Raw genomic sequence first — 20,608 nt, 5'->3', positions numbered from 1 at the left:
TCCAACACTCTTTCAAGATAGGAGGTTTAGTCCAATTACTGAGGGCAAGATGCCAGGCCACCGCCACTCAATTAGCAGGCCCATGGAAACATGATGCAAAGCTCTCCTCGCAGGGTGACAGCACCTTGACTACAACCAACACAACTTGGTTTGGAAGAGAAAACCTTCCATGCGTCCTAGGAGGGGCTGCTCTGCCTTGCTATCAGTGAGAGAAGCCCAGAAGCTGGTGTTGGGGAAAACCAAAGCAGTGCCTCTTTCCTCCCTTTTGAACTTTATGTTATGTTATGTATTGTCTTGTTAAATGATTAGCAGCAGGGAAAACTGTTTGCGGTTAGTTTAAGGCTGCGTTTTTTTTCCAGCTAGAAAATAGCAGTAAGTGACCTCACTAGCATGCCTCTCTAGCATGCTTCTAGCTCAATTCATAAACAGAAAGTGGTGTAGAATTCAAAAGTATATTGGGGGGGGGGTATCACAGAGATGTTGTAGGCTAGAGTGGCACCTGTCCCTGTCCCCCATACAGAATTCAACCCCCCAAACAGAATCATTACAATCAGTGGCACCTCCGGGGTGCCACCCCCACTCCACACACCCCCCCCCCCAGAAGTTCTGAGGGCCTTATAATGCCGCCTGGAGGCCAAAAATCATGACAATATTCTGGGAGGCTGAAGAGTGACAATTTTCGGCCCCCAGAAGCCCTTCTGACGACTGGGGAAGCCAAGTGCAGCTTCTAAGGGCGCAGCTTCTAAGGGGGCTTCAGAAGGCCTTCTGGGGGGGAGGGCCTCAGATCAGCGCATCAATACTACCAGTGGCCGACTTAGTGCTGTTGGGGGCACTGTGGAGGGTGTGCCACTGCTCCCAGGCCTGGCGCCTGGGACATTTGTCCCCCTTGCCACACCAGGCATGCCTCTGATTACAATGGAAGTGACCGTGTTCTCTACTATTGAGCTCGAAGGTAATATTGCTAGTGTGGTGAGTGCACTAGATTGAAAAATCAATGTGACCCAAGCTTGCTACAAGGAAGGGGAGAAAAGGCTCTGGAAGGTGGAAAACAAATGCAGCCTCAGTTTAGCTTTAAGAAGAATGGTTTGTAGGTCACCCCAGCAGTGGAAACCAAAGATAGTGACCAGAGAAATGGAACAAAAGGCTTTGGGGGAAATGATAAACTAAAAATACTACTTTGGAGATACAAAACTTAAAACTGGTAATCTGATGGAGTAAAAGGAAGAAGCAGTGTTTTCTTCTCTAAGTTGGGCTGAGCCCACACACAAAGGAGTTGGGGGGAGGGGGGTCAGAGAGGTGCTGCATGGAAAAGGGAGAGCCAGGACAAAGAGGACTGTTACAGAGAAGGCTACTGTGGTTGGCTAACAAACTGGACTGGAACACTGAATCACATATGAATATCATTTTTTGTGAGAACCTGGTTACAACAGGAAGCCAGTTTGGTTAAGATTAGGTGGATGCAAATATCCATTTGTTTTCTTACTCCATGTGCTCTTAAAGGGGGAAAATCTATTTTGAAACTGTTTTTCCTTTTTTATATTTGCCTATTGAAACCTTTTTCCCCTCAAAATCCCTAGTAAATGTTTGTTCTCGTTAATCTGCTTGGGTTTGCTGAATTTGGGATTTTTCCAGAGTACACTGAATGACCAATCCCACTCTACCCAGTATTGGCACAGTGGTGGGATCATAAGCAAAGGATTCCCCAAAGCAGAACACTGTTTTAGTGGGGGGAGCCATACAACCAATTGATATTGGGTCACAGGAGGGGACAAGTCTGGCAGTGGGTCCCCAGTCTCATACTTTATTTTGGGAGTGTGTGATGTGAAAAAGGTTGAAGACCACTGCCCTAAGCATTTAATTCCAACCCTTTTTCATTTCTATATAGCTTTTCATTATCTGTTTCTGGTTATCTGGTATCTGACCTGGGTTTAGAGCTGCAGCTGTCTTGATTGCCCTGGTTGGATGGACTGCACCAATGGGAGGATGGAAATGTGCGACCCTGCGAATTACCTGAGCAGCCTTTCATGTCAGCCTCAGTTATGGCATCTGCCCAGAGCAGCCTTATGGGATGGGAATCGGGATCACTGTGGTTCCATTCCTACCTGCTCCAGCGGTGACACTTGAAGACTTTTGCTATGCACCCCCCCCCCCCGCCCAGCGCTTGTGCTATCAAGTTCCACACGGCTCTATTTTTTTAGGCTCTGTATCATTGTGAAACAGCTGACTGAGGTTGTTCAGGGACTTGGGGTGCGGTGTCGTCAGTATGCTGTTAACACCCAGCACTTTGCCTTCTATTCATCAAATTCAAGTTGGGTGGTAGATGTGCTGAACAGGTGCCTGAATTCAGTAAAAGACTGGATGAGGGCCAACAAACTGAAACTATATCCAAGTGAGACAAAGTTCAGCCATCCATCTGCCCATCCCCACGTCTCAATGCACGATCTATTCCATTGTGGAAGTAGCAATAGTGGGCAATTCCCATCTTTCTTCCTTAATTTATTCCCGCACCAATCCAATTATACATATGATTTAAGCAGTTCAGTCCTATCCCTGGTCAGCACCACTGATGCAGACATGCCAAAAAAGGCACATGATGCAACCTATGGTGGTGGGGTGGACGTGGACCACACAATCAGATAGTCTACATGAGGTCAGTGAAAACATTTACACTTATCTCCTGGTAGGCTACTCAATTTCCAATGGGTCTCCTTGGACGTATGCCACTGATTTTGGTGGCATCTGTCTGAGGAAAGGGGCAAGGAGATTTTAAAAAGAGGGTATAAGATGCCACTGAATCCACTCTCTCCTCCTCCCCCCACCCAGAAATGCCCAGAAATGTCTTCACACTACTTCCCCCTCCTCACCTACAGCCCACCCCCACTGCTGACTTACCAGCACCAGGGGCTCTGGGAGGCTACTACTGCCTACTGCCACTGCTCAGTGTTTGTGACAGTAGCCAGGTTGCGCTCAGTGGAACGTTGCATTTTGCAACCTCTATAAAGTGAGTTCTAGTAGCACAGTGGGCTCACAGGATTGGGCCCTAAGTGTAGACTCTGCATGATCCAAATATACCTCAAAATCCCTTTGATCTTGTGGGGAAATGCAGATGGTTGTAACTATAGCCAATAAATAGCTCAATCACACGTCTTAGGCACATGCTGTGCACGATTTTTGCATTAAATTTTTTCCGTTCATGCTGTGCATTAAAAACAGGTTTTGTAGAATGTACATTTTGTTAATAAGAACTGATTTTGTCCTTGGACTTGTTTCCAGCCTACGGATAAGGTAGGCTATCGTTCCTCACTTTCCCCAGTGATGAAATATTCCATGACAGTGCTGACTAGATTCTGCTTTCCTTTTGAAGGAGAGGCAACTGGAGGCTTACAGTATCTGTGTAATATTTGCTTTATTTACCAGCATACAGGTTGATGAAGTTATACAGCAGAACACTCACGCTCATCAGTTTCTGTCTTCCTCAGATCAATTGACGGCCTCGTTCTTGAGTTGCTGCTTCCTCTGTTCACACAGACCATGTTGGAGGAAATTTTAATATCTAAAAAGTGGTTTCCTCTTTGGGGGGAAGCAGAGTAGCTTCAGCAGCAGACCCCCCCCCCCTCTTGATTGGGTATCACCCCAGGGAACCTCCCTCACCTGGCTGACTGCTAATCAATAAAAGACAAGAGACAATGGCTTGTTAAAATTGCAAAGGAAGTTGTTTACTCACGGTTCCATAGAATGCATATTTACAGCATCTGATTAGGATCAGAGGTTCACCTAACTTAGAGATAGCAAGGCCCTAAGAGCTGCCTCGCCCTGCATGCCATGTGCTCAAGATGGCGTAGCCAGCAGTGCCCTACTGTGTGCCATCTCAACAGGTCAGTGGTCAGAGAAGAAGAGAGGGAGATGTGCGCGGAGAAGAAGGGAAGGTTATAGGGTCTGGGCCACACCCCCACAAAGGGCTTGACCCCTTCTGGACAGCATCCTGCCACCTCTGGACAGCAGACGGAGTTGCTCCAAACTCCAACAGACCACACATAGAGGGGAAAGCTAATAACATCAAAAGTATAACAATAAAAACAGAATTTAAAATAGGGAAATGAACACACTAACAGCCCAATCCTGTGCTGCCTGGAGCATGGGAGCTAGCACTGGGGCTGGGCAAGCACTGGGGACCATGAACGTGCTTTATGGCACATTTACGACACTGGTTGCTGGTAGAGCACCAGCAGTGCAAGCTCTAAAACAGCAACAAACGCTGGACTGTGTATACACAGTGCACACATACATCTTCATTCATTTTTGTTTTTCTTGCAACCTGCGGATGGAATAGTCCAAGTTGTGCCCACTTGACCTGCTGTCCTGCACTGACTGAAGAAGGCACTGTGGCCCTGGTAGGGCTGGGAGACGGAATGGTGTTAACAGGAAATTTGACCACATTGAAGAATTTCTCACCTTTCACTTACCTACACAACATCCATCTAAAAAAGGAAGGAACATTGAACATCTCCAGAAGAACATACAGAATTTTAGAAAGTTCATATATGGGGTAAAAAAAATGCAGTATTTGTGAGTTTCTGTGAAGTGTGTTTGTGTATGTGTGATGAATAACTTTTCAATTGTGAAGTCAAACTTTGAGGGATGCTTTTAAAAAATCTTGTCCTGTTAATTCAATACAGAGCCTGTTAATCCTATCCTCTACCCACCCACCCCCAACTGATGTAGCCATGCCAAATACATTTACACTTACTTCCTAGTAAACCCTGGTGCCTCCTGTGGGTCTCCTCAAACATATGCCACCTTGTTTGGTAGCGTATATCCAAGGAGAGGAAAGGGGCAGGGAGTTAAAAAAATTAAGAGGATAGAATTTGGCACACACCATTGCTGCTGGATCCATCCCCTCCCGTTGTCTCTGTTCCCCATTCCTCCCTCTCCCTGCTCAGTTTTGCCTCCAGTTCACTCCTTCCCCACCCACTTCCACCCCACTGCTGCCTTACCTGGGCTGGCAGATGCAGAGGGCTCCTATGATGAGGCTGCAGTGGTGAGGCTGCCTCTTGCAACAGCAGTCACAGAATGGCCACCAGTAGAGTGCTGTGTGTTTCACTGGTGCCATTTTACAACAGCAGAAGTCACTTCCACTGTCATTATGGGCTCTGTGCAGCAGCCCAGTTCACCATAGGATTGAACTGTTAAACACAATCATCTCGGGTTGCAATCCTGTGCAGACTTAGAGCCCAATCCTATCCAATTTTTCAGTGCCAGTGCAGCTGTGCCAATGGGATGTGCACTGAATCCTGTGGTGGGAAGGCAGTCACAGAGGTCTCCTTAAAGTATGGGAAAATTTGTTCCCCTACCTCAGGGCTGCTTTGTGGCTGCACTATTGCTGAAAATTTGGATAGGAGTGGGCCCTCACAGCCCAATTCTGAGCTGCCCGGAGCTCCCAGACCCGGCAGCTCCACAGAGGGCTGCTGCTGAATCTTGCGCTTCCCGCGCTGGTGCGGGAGGCTCCTCAGGAGAAGATGACATTCATCCCCTTCCCTCGAGTAAGGTAAGCAGCCCCGCAATGCGGCTACTCACTTTAGCAGTGACCAAAAGGTTGGGGTTAAAGTAAAGGCGAGCAGCCCTGCATGAGCGCCTTGGATCCTGCTGATCCTCTCTCCCTCCCCCTGACATGCCTCCCCCATGCCCCCAGCCACACCTCTCCCTCCCCAGAACACCTCCTCCACACCCCCGGCCACACCCCCACCTCCCATTCCACTGCCCGGTGGTCCAGGAGACCGTGGAGCGGTAGAACCTGGGCGATCATCAGGTGCTAGCGCTGGGCTAGCTCCGGCAGGAGCCTGGTGGTGAGCCCCGCAAACGTACCTTATGGCACATTTGCAACTGAGGTCCGCGGCCTAGAGCCATGCTGCAGACCTCAGGATTGGGCTCTTACCCAGTAGTAAGATCCAGTGAGTATAGTGCGACTTCCTTCTGGAGATATATGCAAGGAATGAAGTACATTCACTTGCCAACTTCAATGCTTGTACAACATGCTGTTTTATTTTCTAAATTTCTCAGATTCTAACAGATTCATATTCTGGAATAGTGGAGAGGGGAATCAAAAGAGAAAAATCAAAACAAATATGAACTGAGACAAAACATCATTTGAGACTTGGATACCTCCAGGTAGAGTTAAAACAAATTTGGGGGAAAACTATATTCTTAAGCAAATTCAAGCTGGCCAGACTCAGATGGGGATAGTTCTATATTGACTACACAAGCCTATAAAAAAGTCCTTTTTTTTTTTAAAGTTGCCAAGGATGTTTGAACAAATTTAGCTTTGGGGTGCTGAGTCTAAAAGCAGCATCGGTTTTGCCCAATTGGCACTAGTTTTGGGGGTATGACATAGCCAGCTTATATGCCGATTCAAACAGCTGCCTCATGAGAAAGCCATGACATCAGCTTCCTCCCAAGGAAACTGCTCAAATCAGCATATAAAGGTGGTTCTAGTTCCTCCAAAACTAGAACCAATCAGGAAAACCAATGCCATTTTTGGATTCTGCACCCCAAATATACCCTAGAATAGGTATCACTTCTATAACCCCTGCTAATTGGGTAAGAGGCACTTTTTCACGTGGGTGCTCTTTTTTTAGCAGGGGGAGAGTAACTGGCCCACCTCACCCCAGCAGTGTCTGTTCTGGTGGCTGCCTGCTGGTATTCTTTTGCATCTTTTTAGATTGTGAGCCCTTTTGGGACAGGGAGCCATTTAGTTATTTGATTTTTCTCTGTAAACCGCTTTGTGAACTTTTAGTTGAAAAGCGGTATATAAATACTGTTAATAATAACAACAACAACAACAACAACAACAACAACAAAATGTGGGTAGGCCTGTGCTATGTATGGATATGTTTTGGTTTCAAAAGTAACAGCAGTTACCACTCCAGACCAGCCCCTTGTTCCCCTTGAAAAGGGGGAAGTTCCTGCAGAAATCACTGCCCTCCTGCCAGGTTGGTCAATGGTGATGAAGACTGGGGGGATTTCCTGTACAAAGTGCTGTGGAAGTAGCTGGGTGACTTATTGAAGTGAGATTAATTAATTTAACATATTTATATCCTGTCTTTCTCTCTTACAAAAGAGACTCACTGAGGTGAATCGATTCATTCATTCGATTTTTATCCTGCTTTTCTCCTGAAGGCACTCAAAGCGGTTCACAATATTAAAATACAATTAAAATCAAACTATATACAATAAATATTAAAACATATAAATATTAAAAATATAAAACATTAAAATAAAAAGCCAGTGGAAGACATTTATATGCATTTATTTTTATGATGATGATGATGAATATTTAGATACTGCTTTACTAAAACAACAAAAAGTTCATTATCATTTACAGAACCAAGTAAATGATTCCTTGTCCAAGAAGTGTTCAAATTTTTCAGTTCACAGCTTAAAAAGTTTCATGCACTCATACTCTAAATCAGCCGACATCATCAAGGCTTTATAGTTAATGGGGCTTACTCCCTGGTAAGAATGGATAGGATTGCAGTCTAAGGCAGTGTGTTTTGCCAGTCTCCTTTTACCCATGAGAAGTCCATCTGTCACCCCTCCTCCTCATCTTCGCTAGGTTCAGAATGGAAGAGAATTCCTTTCTGAGAGGAAAAAAATTCCAAGAGAGAAAAGGAAGTGTGGAAGAGGGGAGGTGAGTGATGGACTAGCTAGAGTATCTCTGTTGCTCTAGCCCACTACTCTACTATCTTGTCCACATATCCTCTTCTGATCTGTTTTTCAAGTCCAAGGAGGAGGCATAGTGAAGACAAGCAGATGCAGATGCCCCTTTCCCTGCTAATTCACCTCCTGAGATCACTACTAAGTTGACCTCATAGATAGTCTGGCCCTGTCATGGTTTGCCCTACAGAGCCTTCCCCTCAAAAGGGCTTTGGGCACCTCCATTTCAACTTCTACCAACAGCAGATCTCAGACCTGCTGAGATCACAGCTGAGGAGGACTTCCTGCTTCTCTGATCTTTATTGTATTAATTTACTTGTTTGATTAAAATCCCACTTTATTCCAGGGTGACTTGCAGCATTTTTGTTAAATATAAATGCACCTGTCTTGACTCTAAAGAGTTCATAATCCAAGAATGACAATCTAACAGCCAATTCCCCTTCTGCCCAGAGTCTTTGCAAACTTCTGGAGGAACAAATAGAGGAAGGGACAGCTGGGAGAGGCAGCCTCCAATATAAATACCTCCGCTGCCAGGATCCTCCATCTCCACACCCAGGTATGTTCATATTTATTGGAGGCCAACTGGGAGATCCATTTAGCCAAAGGCAGCAGTCCCTGAAGCTGAAGGAGAAACAAGCTGGTCTCCCAGAGCAGCTTTGCCAGAAACTGCAACACCTGAAAACAATGCAGGAAGTTTTGGGTTTCCCAAAGATTCTCTGGATCCCCCTCTGGTGAAAGTGCCAAGTTGCAACACTTACAGAGACAGCTCTCCAGTAGGGCATGTGGAACACTTCATAGATCACCTGACTCTCAGCCAGGCAAGATGTGGGGGATAACTTGGAGCAGGATCCCCTCTCCATGCCGCTTTAAGTCCCACCCAGATGCTGCACAGTCATGGGAATGAACCACCTTGGGTTTTTGTCCTCCCTGGAGCCAGGAATTTTTTGCAAAACCTGTTTGCACATGTTGCCTGACAGGAACAGTTCCTCTGCCCCCTGCCAGCAATTTTGGGAGAAACCCCAGACAGGAGGGAGGACCTCAGTTTAAGCAATGCAGGCAGGGCGAGGTGTGAGAGCTGCTGCACCCCCTCAAAGCTCCACCTGCAGCTCCACTCTTGTAGAGTTCCAACCTGACATAAAGAAACAGAAAGGCAGAGAGGAGCCAAGGGGCACAGAAAGAAGCCCAGGCAAATGTATCTGGAGAGTATTAAACTATCTGTTTTACTAAGATCCTGGCTATTGACCCCAGACCCTTCAGCCAGCATCATGATGACACAGGGTCCAATCCTGTCCAATTTTCCAGTGCTGGTACAGCCGTGCCAGTGGCACATGCACTGCATCCTGTGGTAGTGGGGCAGTCACAGAAGCCTCCTCAAGGTATGGAAACATTTGTTCCATTACCTGAAGGCTGCATTGTGGCTGCACCAGTGCTGAAAGTTCAATAGGACTCAATTGGACCCTTACAGCCCAACCCTTTACGTGCCTACTCAGATGTTAATTTCATTATACTCAATAGAGTTTACTTCCAGATAAGTGTGGATAGAATTGCAGCCTTAGACATAGTTCTCACAAACAGCAGGTGAGGTGGTAAACCTGTCTCCAGTGGCATAGCTAAGGCATTTTGTAGCCCTCCCTCCACTACAAAATCAAATTTAATTAAATAATAAATAAAAAGTTTGTCCCGTATTGGTTAAAGACACTGTGCTGGGGTGAAGGGGGACAGTTAGAGCCCAATCATGGGCTCAACGTGCTGGCTTACCACCGGCGCACACTGTCACAAATGTGCTGTAAGGCACGTTTGCGAGACCTAATGCCGGGCCAGCACCCGTACTAGCCCAGCACTGGCTGGTGCTGGGCTAGAGCCAGGCAGGTGCCTGGCCTCCACTGCTCGGCAGTCACATGGACCGCCAAGCCACAGTAAGGTAAGCGGGGGTGGGGGGAGGCATTCTGGGGAGGGGGGGAGGGGAGGAGGCATGCCAGGGAGAGGGAACGGAGAGAGAGGTAGGTGGGTCCAGTGGAGCAAAGCATTCGTGTGGGGCTTGGCGCCCTACAGGAATGGGACATGTGCTTCATCCTGCATTTGGTACCACTCATGGAAGCCTCCTAAAAGTAAGGGACTGTTTGTTCCCTTACTTCAGAGCTGCATTGCCCTGAAGTCAGTGCTGGAAAGCACTGACTTAAGGGGTTAGGGTTGCACCCTATAAAACAAAACAAACAAAAAATCTGATCATGTCAGTGAGAAGTTTAAAGTAGAACCTTGCCCCCTGACATGCTTGTTTTCTGTTTGTGGATTGTTTTTGATAGGAGGGAATAAAGTGATGTGAGCCAGGCAGTGGCATAGCTAAGAGGGCTGCAGGGGTGGCAATTGTACCAGGCAACAGGCTTTAAAGGGACAAAAAACTGAGCTTGACACTAGTGGCCAAAATTGTCAAAACCTTGGTATGTACGAATAATACCACCATGTTATATATTATTGGAAAGGGAATTTAATGCAGAATGCAATGAAAGAAATAGAACTTAGGGAGGTAGCGATGTCGGAATTTTAATTTTTGACAGGCTGGCTGGCATTCTTGATTTTTATATGAAAATCCACGGGGTTTGTTTGTTTTTAGTTTTTGTTGTTTTTTTAATTATTGTAAATCGTTTTTTTTTTTGTTTTTGTTTTTTTAAATGTATTTTTAATGGTGTTTGTAAGCCGCCTTGTGTGCCCGCTGGGCAAAAAGGCGGGGTATAAATTAATAAAATAATAATAATAAATAATTGGCACTGCTATGCCAGTGCTGGAAAGCACTGATATAAGGGGTTAGGACTGCACCCTAAATGTGTGGGGATTTTGTTCAAAAAGAGACATATGAAGACATACGAGGACATGCAACCCACAGAGGTACAGTTCTGACACAGGCATGCCATTTATAAGAATTGCCTCCTTGTCAACAAATTGAGCCTTTTGGATCAAAACAGATGAGGGGAAGGAGGGGGGAGTTGTTTTCACAATAGCAAGAGAGGGCTTCCAAAACATGAGGAACTTAGGGAGGTAGTGATGTTAGCATTTCATGCTTGCTGCAATTTTTATCCCAATCCCCCTCACACAGAAAGACCTTCCAATGACTGTGCTTTTTATCAAAAAATGGTGCGGGGGGGGGGGGAATAACACAATCAAGATCACAAGTATGCCAGGGACAAAATACTAATGCCTCCCAACCCTTGCTGCAGTTTCACCGTGTTCTGGGAGTCCTCTCTTGCTATTTGAAAAGAAAACAACCCCCTTCCAGCATTTAGATGCACATTTAGTTTGAACTTTAAGAGCAGACTATCCACGATCAGTGAGCAAGTGGAAGTCACTGCTGCTGTGCTTGGCAACAGACACAACCACAGCCTTTCCTCTCAATGTTAGGATGGTGTCAACAACTGCAGAGGAAATATATACTGAAGCCCCCCCCCCCGCCCCGGAAGTCCTCCAAATTGATGGCTATTGCCAGTTTCTTCTCTTCTGTCTCAGGAGCTTCGACATGTCTCTCTCTTCAGTCATCCAAACATTGAAAAGTCAACTCTTTTCACACTTGTAGACTAGGTTTGGTTTTGCATTATTTATTCATTTATTTTTTAAAAGATTTCTATGCCTTTTTCCATAGCTCATTGTGGCTTACCACACAATTTAAAACAGGTAAAACAATGTAAATACAATTATTTTTAAAGCAATAAAAATACAATACATTACAAAAATAATATTCTGCTTGCTTACATGTGTGTCACAGCTGTTCCTTTTCGACAACTTCATCATGCACTTGGTGCAATATGCCCTAGTGTGGCAAATCGCAAGGCACTAGGCTTTGGTAGGTGAGCATGACTCAAGCAACCGAGAGCAAAGCCATTGCTCAAGGAATCCTCAAGGAGAATCCTGGCGCTCCTGAGGATGACACAGGGAGAAAACTAGCTTCCCTGACCTGCAGGCAAGCCAACTCAGGGCTGAGTCTCTCTCTCTCTCTCTCTCTCTCTCTCTCTCTCTCTCTCTCTCTCTCTCTCTCTGACACCCCTCCTCTTCCTTGTTTGGGTAAATGCACCCAGAACCCTCTTCAGGGGACCAGCACCAGAAGTCTCGGATTTAATAACTATGGGAGACACAGGGAAATCCTTGCTTAGCTAAAGACTTGCCTTGGGCAAGTCTTCTTCCTTTCGATAGCACACTAGCACACATTGCTTCACAGAATTGAGTTACAGCACAATCCGATGCATGTCTACTCAGAAGTCCCATTTTGTTCAATGACTCTTACTCCCAAGTAAAGGTGTATAGGACTGCAGCCATATGGTCCAATCCTTATGAGGGCCATCGGCTGTCAGAACTAGTGTTCCAGCGGTATGAGGTCCTTTATGGCTTTTGCAAAACATATGCTGTTTTGCACAGCCAGGGCACAGATGTGAGTGGCAAGTAGCCACCATGGTGCACCAGCAGTTCGTCCACATCCTCCAGAGCCAGTAAGTCAGTATGGGAGGCAGAGGGTGGATGGAACAGGGCAGGGAGGGGAGGAATAAGAAGGAGACTGGGGCAGGGAGAGGGCTGATCGAGGCCAGGAAGGAATCAGTAGCAGCAGTAGTACCACCAATGTTTTATCCCCCTTCGATCCCCCAACCCAGGCCCTCTCAGATGTGTGCCAACAAAGTAGCTGGTGCAAATCTGAGTAGTCCCAGTGCAGCAGCAAGTGCTTACTCTGGGGCAAGGGAACAAAATGTTCCCTTACCTAGAGGAGGCCTTCACTGCTCAAAGCTCCCCTGCTGGATACAGCACATGCCCCATTGGCGCAGCTGCATCGGCGCATGGGGAGGTTGGTAGAATTGGGCTGCCTGTTATGAGTTACATGGCTTGTAACCTGCCTTTGGGAAAAGGCAAGAGAGATAGATATCCAAGTGGAAAGAAGAAATCCATCCCAGGTGGAGTTGAAGCCCATCCTAAGTGAAGTCAGGAATGCAGAGTCACACCAGTTCTCCCTCAGGTTTCAAGAGACAAGGCACCAAGCAAACTCACTCCAGTTCTGTTCTGGGACTCAGGACTTACTTGCTCCCCCCCCCCTTTTTAATGAGTAGGGCAACATTTACAGAGTGTATAATTCTTTCAAAGGAAATGAAAAATGTCCCAGAGTGAGGGTCATTCAGTTCCCTTCTAATTTTTTATAGAATGAAGGAAAGTTCACAAATAACAGCATAGAAACACCATTCAGTTCATTCAGGAACATATTTTTTTTTGGGGGGGGGGGGGCTAACCTATAGAATATGAACAGCCATTGGCGTCACTAGAGGCCAGTGCATCACCCCCATGATGGACCCCCATGATGGACCTCTTCCCATACAGTGGGTGGGGCAATGCCCCAGGCAGTGGGCGTGGTGATACATCATTCCCTCACGCCCACTGGTTTTTTGGCTATAACCTTTGATAGAATATAGATATTTTAACATGGTTTGTTTCATTGCATTCTGCATGAATTATGCATCAAATGAGATATAATGTGATGGTATCATTCAAAAATACTAAGACTTTAAAATTTTTGGCCAGTACTGGTGTCATCCCCCTTTGTGCATCAGGTGCAGCCCGCACTCCCCTAGTGAAGCCACTGTGAACAGCAAAGGGCCTTGTTAAATGTTTGAACTTCCAAAAGAGTGACAGAGTTCCTTGTACTGGCTGCATCCTGACACACACCATCTTTCTCTCCCAGTGCCCTGAATTTCCAGGGCATTGTGAAGAAAAATGGTGGTTGTCAAGAGGCAGTCACTCAAAGGCAGTAATCCTTAAAACTTTAAGGAGTAAAGAAGTTTTTTTAAAAAAAAATAGACCCTTCTCCAACTTACAAAAACAGATAAAAATTTGCTATCAAATTGATACAATTTTTATGAATGGGTAACTAAGACCCCAGTCCTATTGGGGCATTGCAGTGTCAGAACTAACATTCCGGCAATACAACATCCTTTTATAGTATCATTTTTTATGGCAGCACAAAAGCCAGGCAAAAGCTACTAGTTCTTGTGCACTGCAGGGCCATGGCCACAAATGGAGAGAGGCACAGCACACACAGCAGTGGCTCTGGGAGGCTCTGCAGGTGCTGGTAATGTGGCGGTGGGGATGGGCCATGGGCAGGGAGAGAAAGTAATGGGCCATGTTGGGGAAGGAACTGGGAGTGTGTAGGGGATAGAGGGGTGGATTCAGTTGCAGTCACACATGCCAGTTCTTATCCTTCATTTCTCTGCCCACCCAGCCCCTGGCTGTCCTTGGTGCAGCTATATAGCTGGCATATTTCCAAAGATACCCATAGGCAATTGGGCAGCCTACTGGGAGGGAAGTAAAAACATTTTTACTTATCTCCTTCATGTCCTCCCCCCTCCCACAGCATGCAGCACAGCCTCTGTTGGCATGGCTGCATGCTATAACATGGATTGGGTAATTAGGCTGCAATCTTGTGCACCCTGTGGGCCCAATCCTACCCAAATTTCCAGCAGTGATGCAGCAGCAATGCAGCCCTAAGTTAAGGGAATAAATGTTCCTTTACCATGAGGCGATCTCTGTGACTGCCCCTCCCCATTGCAGGACGTAGTGCACGTTGGCCTGGCTGCATCAGTGCTGGAAAGTTGGATAGGATAATCCTATTGAATTCGATGAAAGAAATGAATTCCATGCAAAGAAAATATTTCTTTAACCAGTGTTTAATTAATCTGTGGAACTCCTTGCCACAGGGTATGGTGATGGCATCTGACCTAGATGCCTTTAAAGGGGGACTGGACAGATTTCTGGAGGAAAAGTCCATCACAGGATACAAGCCATGATGGGTATTATGCAACTTCGTGGTTTTAGAAGTAGGCTGTCTTTGAATGTCAGATGGAAGGGCGTGGCAACAGGATGCAGGTCTCTTGTTGTCTCTGTGCTCCCAGGGGCATCTGGTGGGCCACTGTGAGATAGAGGAAGTTGAACTAGTTGAGCCTTTCACCTGATCCAGCAGGGCTCTTATGCTCGCTCTTAACTGGACTTACTTCTGAGGGGACACACCTAAGATAGTGCTGTAAACAAGTAGCGAAAACACATGGAATAACAAAAGGGAAATTTGTATTGCACATCTTTCGTCTTGCAGACCTGCCCATTCCCCACCCCTCCTCCTGAGGTAGCTTAAAAGGTTATCATCCTTTGGAATAGTGTTAGGGGTCTGACCCGGCATCTCCTCCAAAGCAGGGCAAAAGCCCTCTGGAGGCCAAGGAGCAGAGCAGAAGAGAGAGGGCTGTGGACATAGTTCCATGTTGCCTCCTCCTGGTCCACAGAGGCAAGGAGAGGTGGCTGATGATGTACTTGCCTCTTCCTATCTAGGCTCAAAGGCCTCTCCCAACTTTCCCAGACAACGAGGGTGACGCAAGTCTCACTCTCTGCCCACTGGATTCTAGAAACAGGCTCTCTGCAGACAGCTGCAGAGGAAAAGTGTTTCTGGTGAGCTGTAACAAGAGCAGCCAAGCAACTTGTTCACCACAGACGAGTTTGGGCGGGAAGAGAAGCCAAATCCTCCTCGGGGCCTGCTTGACGGTAGTGGGAGTTTGTTGGCGAAACACAGTCTGAGAAAGAAGAGTGGCAGAGCAGATCGTGGCTCCAGCAAGACGGGTTTGAGGAGCGCTGGGCCTCTGCCAAGGAGAGGCACTTGCAACACACAAGTGTTGGGAGACAGAGTGAAGCTGAGGGAAACGGCTCGGATCCTGGCTTGGAAGCCACATCAGCAACACCCTTGACAGGGCCACTGACAGGCACTTCACACAGGGCTTTGCCATCATTGCAGACATCGATCTCCCTGTCACAACATTGGGGAGGGGGGGAAGAGAGAGATTTACACATATTGTGATGCGCATGTACATTTTGGCTGCAAAGTCATAAACCAGGCTGCTAAGTCAAAGACCTGTGTGCCAAAATGTTCTCTAGCTTGCCTGAGACATTGCAAAACACAAACTAATCCAACTCTCCTCCCAATAAATGCTGTTATGCACTCTGCAATTCCCTAAGTGGTGTGAGATTCTAGGGGCAGTACTACCAGGTTGTGTTTTCTTTGACTTAGTGTGCAATCCTAACCCACTCTCCAGCACCGACATGAGGGCAGTGCAGCTCCTAGGTAAGGAAACAAGCATTCCCTTATTTTGAGGAGGCCTCCGTGAGTCCCCCCCAACTGCAGGATTCAGCACACATCCCATTGGCACTGCTATGCCAGTGCTGGAAAGTGGGTTAGGATTTGGGCCTAAGAGAATATGGGGCCTCACAATTTTAAACACACAAGCACAGCCCAAATAGAAGCTACCAGGCATTCCAATAAGACAGTATTTTCCACTAGAGAGCAACTGAGGCAGGCTCCCAAGGTGATCCTCCAACTCTTAGCCAATTCCAACTTGAAACTCTAAGCAACCTGAGGCCTGCCAAAACTGTGATTCTCAAAACAGACACACAACCCCTGCAGCACATAAATCAGAGAGGCCTCCCCTGCAGATATATTGTCCATGCACAATGCACAGCCATTAAAAGCATCTAGGCCAAGTGCCATCACAACATCTTGTGGCAAGCAGTTCCACAGATAAATTACATGTTGGGTAAAGACATGTTTCTTAGGCAAAGCCTTCAGGCAAAACTCAGAGCAACAAAGCCATTCCAAGAGATCTGAGGGGTTCCACTCACAACAAGACATGTCCTCTTTCTGGAAAGAGCTCCACTACTTTGCTAGTCAAGGTGGCTTTGAATGACTCAGAGATAAGATAACTGGACAAGTTATCAAGAAATTTAAAATCAGAAACGTATATGGGGGGATCATGAAGTACATATATAAACACATATAAACACAAGGTGTTTTCCCATCTGTGGTGATTCAGTGAGGCCACCTTAGTCCAACAAGTGGAGAAGAGACCAGGCTGGTGCACCTGACCTTCCCATGCACCTTTGGGTGCTTTCTGGGGTGGCTGAGATAGGCATGGACCTTGACATAGATGGTCCCAGAAAAAGCAGTGGTGGCTGCCAGCAGGAAGGGAGAATTTAAAAAGCAGCAGTTCCTCTTGTCTGGAGTGAGTCCAGTTGCTCCAGAGTGTCTGGGGAGCCATCTGACCTGACATTCCCAGCTCCTCTGCACCTATACACACAGCCATGTAGCATTTGCCACAAGAGATCTGTAAGCAAGTGAGGAGTAACAGCTCCCATCTCTGGTCTGGCTGAAACAGGACAGAGATGTTTCCAAAGTAAAAAATAGTTTATTAAAATAGAATAAAGGACAAAAGGTTCAAACATTCAACATTAGGCACTTGCAAGTTAACAAAATCAGGTCCTGAAATTAGAGGCAAAGGAAATTACAACCCAAAACAAGATCTATCTAGATTTGCATACTTAGAGCACGATCCTATGCATGTCTACTCAGCTCCATTGTGTTCAATAGAGCTTACTCCCAGGAAAGTGTGTCCAGGATTGTAGCCTCAGTTCCCTTTCCTTTGTTCACCTCCAGGGTCCAGAGGGTTAGGGCAGCAATGAACAGGCAACTCTGCAAGTGTTAGAACCAAATGTGCAACTTCTCAATACAGCCTCCCCTCTTATAAGAATTTGGAGGACGGAGATCCTACCTTTCTAGCTAGCTATTTCAATGGCAGGAAATCCTAGATCAGCCACCTGAATGTCCCCTTAATCATCATCAGATGGATGAACCTGACCAATGGACAAATGTTAGCAAATTTAGCAGGGCGCCAGTGTTTCCAGGCTGGTCCATTGTTCTACCTGAGTTAGGTGTCCATCAAAGTAGCACTGAGAATCCACATCCCAGGTGAAGCTTTTCCTGTGGGAGTGCAGGTTATAAAACTCATGAAGGTAAAGCTGCACTGACTGTATAAGAAAAGCATATTATTCATATTAACCATGCTCCATATTATTGGGGGGGGGGGAGATTCTCCTTTACATAAAGGAGTCCTGTTCACCACATCACAAATGCCTATTTCATCCTCTAGGTCAGCGTCTCTCAAACTGTGGGTCGGGACCCACTAGGTGGGTCGCAAGCCAGCTTCAGATGGGTCTCCATTCATTTCAATGTGCATTTTATTTTAATATATTAAACTTGATGCTACCCTGGTATGTGACTGCAGTTGGGGACATGTTACAAATCTGTACTTTGAACAGGCTACTATGTACATGCTTTTAACAATGATAGTCAATGGGGCTTACTCCCAGGGATGTGGGGATAGGACTGGAGCTTTTGGGATGTTCAGGGTCCCGGTGCTTTCAGGTTAATGACCCACTTCTGGTGGGACCCAGTGCTAAAAGGTTTGAGAACCACTGCTCTAGATTAAAAGAAACATCTCCATTTTGTGCCCTCTTCATGCCAATCACAGTGCAAAAAGGCCAATGTCTAGCTGAAGCCAGTGCTCCACTCTCACCCCATGTTGAAACTCAGGTTGCATGAAGATAAAGACTCCTTCAAGCTCCCAGTATCTCTTTTGTTACTCATAAACACACCTGAATGTGTCCTTAACCTCATCCAACCCACACATCTCCATTTTTCTAAGATGAATGGATTTCCGGAATGTAGTTGGGATAGGAAGAGTACCATTCAACAGAGTGCAGAAAAAAAGATCTCAAGCCTAAGAAGGCATTTATATTTGTTCTCTAACCCCAACCCAGGATACCTCTGCATTATTCTCACCTTTTGATACTTTCCAGTTAGGGGTGTACACTGAATTCTCTTTCATTTTCAGAACCTGGTACATGGGGGGCAGGTAATTTCTTCATTTGAGGCTGTTCATCTGGGGACCTATGCACAGGGTCCTGATTTGTTCTTAGGAATTCCATTTTCAGTCTTTTTCACATAATAAAAACAAATATTTTTAACTGGTTCTCTGCTGCGGCCTGAATCAGTGTCAGCAAGAGCTGCACACTGCAGCCACCTCCTGGCAGCAAACATTTTTAACCCATCATGTTCCAGGACATGGTGTCCTTCTAGAGCAGGGGTCTCCAAACTTTTTGGCCAGAGGGCCGCATCAAATGTCAGGCATGGTTATGAGGGCTGGAAAAAAATTTAAATATAAAATTTATATAAATAAATTATAGATGTGTGAATAAATGAATGAATGGGCTCATTCATTCAACCTCTCTGGCCCTTAGAACACCCTCCAGCTGGAACCAGGGCACAGTTCCAGTCATGTTCAGCAAAGTGGGCCAGGGTTTTCAGGGGACAAGAGGCTGGCTGCGGGCCAGATAGAGGCTGGCTGTGGAGACCTCTGTTCTAGAGTAGTGTGAGTAAAAAGGAATGACTGCCATAATGAAAAAAATGGCACACCAATATAAACTGCCATTTTGTTCAAGATGACATCAAGGTTTTTCTCTTTTACTCACACTGTTCTGAGATGATGCTGTAGCCTGGAGCACTTATGGGTTAACAGAGCTTGAAGGAGGCAGCCATGTCTTACAGACTCTCTGACAGCAACTAAGAACATCTTTTTTAATGAAAGCAAGTAGGTAGGAATGAGGGTTCCAAATACATACTCCGATTCTACCCATTTTATCCTATTCATTTCATGACCCAGTTGATTTAGGATGGAACCTGCACCAATTGACTTCATTTGGTTTGGGCCCCATTCATCCTGAAAAAAATGCCCACCCCCAAATTACAGAGTTACACAGAGGGAAGTTTCCAAGGTGTGAGGAGAATCCCATCACTGAATTAGCTACTGTTGCTGAACAAAGGACCTCTGGACACCTTGGATCCTATAAAAAATGTTTCCAGTTGGGTCCTGCAGCTCCTAAAGCCAGCTTTGAAGGTAGATCAGGCTGAGAGACAGTGACTTGCCCAAGGTCAGTCAAGAAGCTTCATAGCTGAGAGGGGATTGGAACCTGCATCTTTCAGGTCTAAGTCCACTTCCTGAACCACTACACCATCTCTCAACACAGTCTTTGTGGGGTACCCCAAAATTGTTCAATCACTGCAGGGTTCTGTTCTCCCTGTCTGGCTCATGGGCCTTCAGTTTTTCACCTTTGCTTCTCCAGTTTTGTTTCTCTAGTTCTTCAATCCTATAACTTACTAGCTAATGTCATTGCTGGTCCTCTGAGGCACTGACTGTCATAAAGCATTCAGTGCGAGTCATAAATGGCAATCCAACAGCGTGCTACTCCAGTAGTGTTGGGAGCACTAACCAGAAGGCCTGTATCTTCCTGCCCACACCACTGCTTCCCTCACTGCTCACAAGAGTAGGTAAGTCAGCAGGGGAGGCGGGAGGGCTGGGGAGAAGGCAGAGGATGGGTAGATCAGATCTGGGAAGGGGGCGGGTTTGGCAGCAGTGACAGCTGCCGAATCCTAACACCCTTCCTGGACCCAATCCCACAGCATGGGTCCACAAGGTCCCTATTTAGCTGACACAGGTCTCCCTCGCACCATGGAGGCATGCCCCCAGGTAAGAGAACAATTGTTGCCTTACCCAAAGGGGACCTCCATTGTCCCCACCACCACCAAAGGATGCAGCGGTAGCCATTTTGGCACTGGGGGAGGGGGGATATGATTGGGCTGTAAAAAATACACATGAGCCATCTTTGAGTTTCTTAAGGAATGTCACACAGAAGAAGGGGGGACCTACTGCTCCTGGGGGTAGGACTAGAACTAATGGATTGAAACTACAGGAAAGTTGATTTAGGCTAGACATGAGGGAGAATTTTCTAACTGGAAAAGTAGTTTGAAGTGGTACAACAGAGCAACAGTAACCACAGGCATGGACAATTGTTAGAAGTGTGTGTCCAGATTGCACAGGCTACAAGAAAAACAGGAAGACTAAGAGAAGAAAGAGGGTCAGTCTACTGCATCACCCAAAACACACTGTGTTGCATGAGCATTGCAATTCACACCACAAGGGGAAAACATCAAAAGCAAGACACGACCAAG

The sequence above is a fragment of the Tiliqua scincoides genome, chromosome 10 (genome assembly GCF_035046505.1).
Source record: "Tiliqua scincoides isolate rTilSci1 chromosome 10, rTilSci1.hap2, whole genome shotgun sequence".
NCBI lineage: Eukaryota > Metazoa > Chordata > Lepidosauria > Squamata > Scincidae > Tiliqua > Tiliqua scincoides.
Note: the sequence above shows the minus strand (reverse complement) of the source record.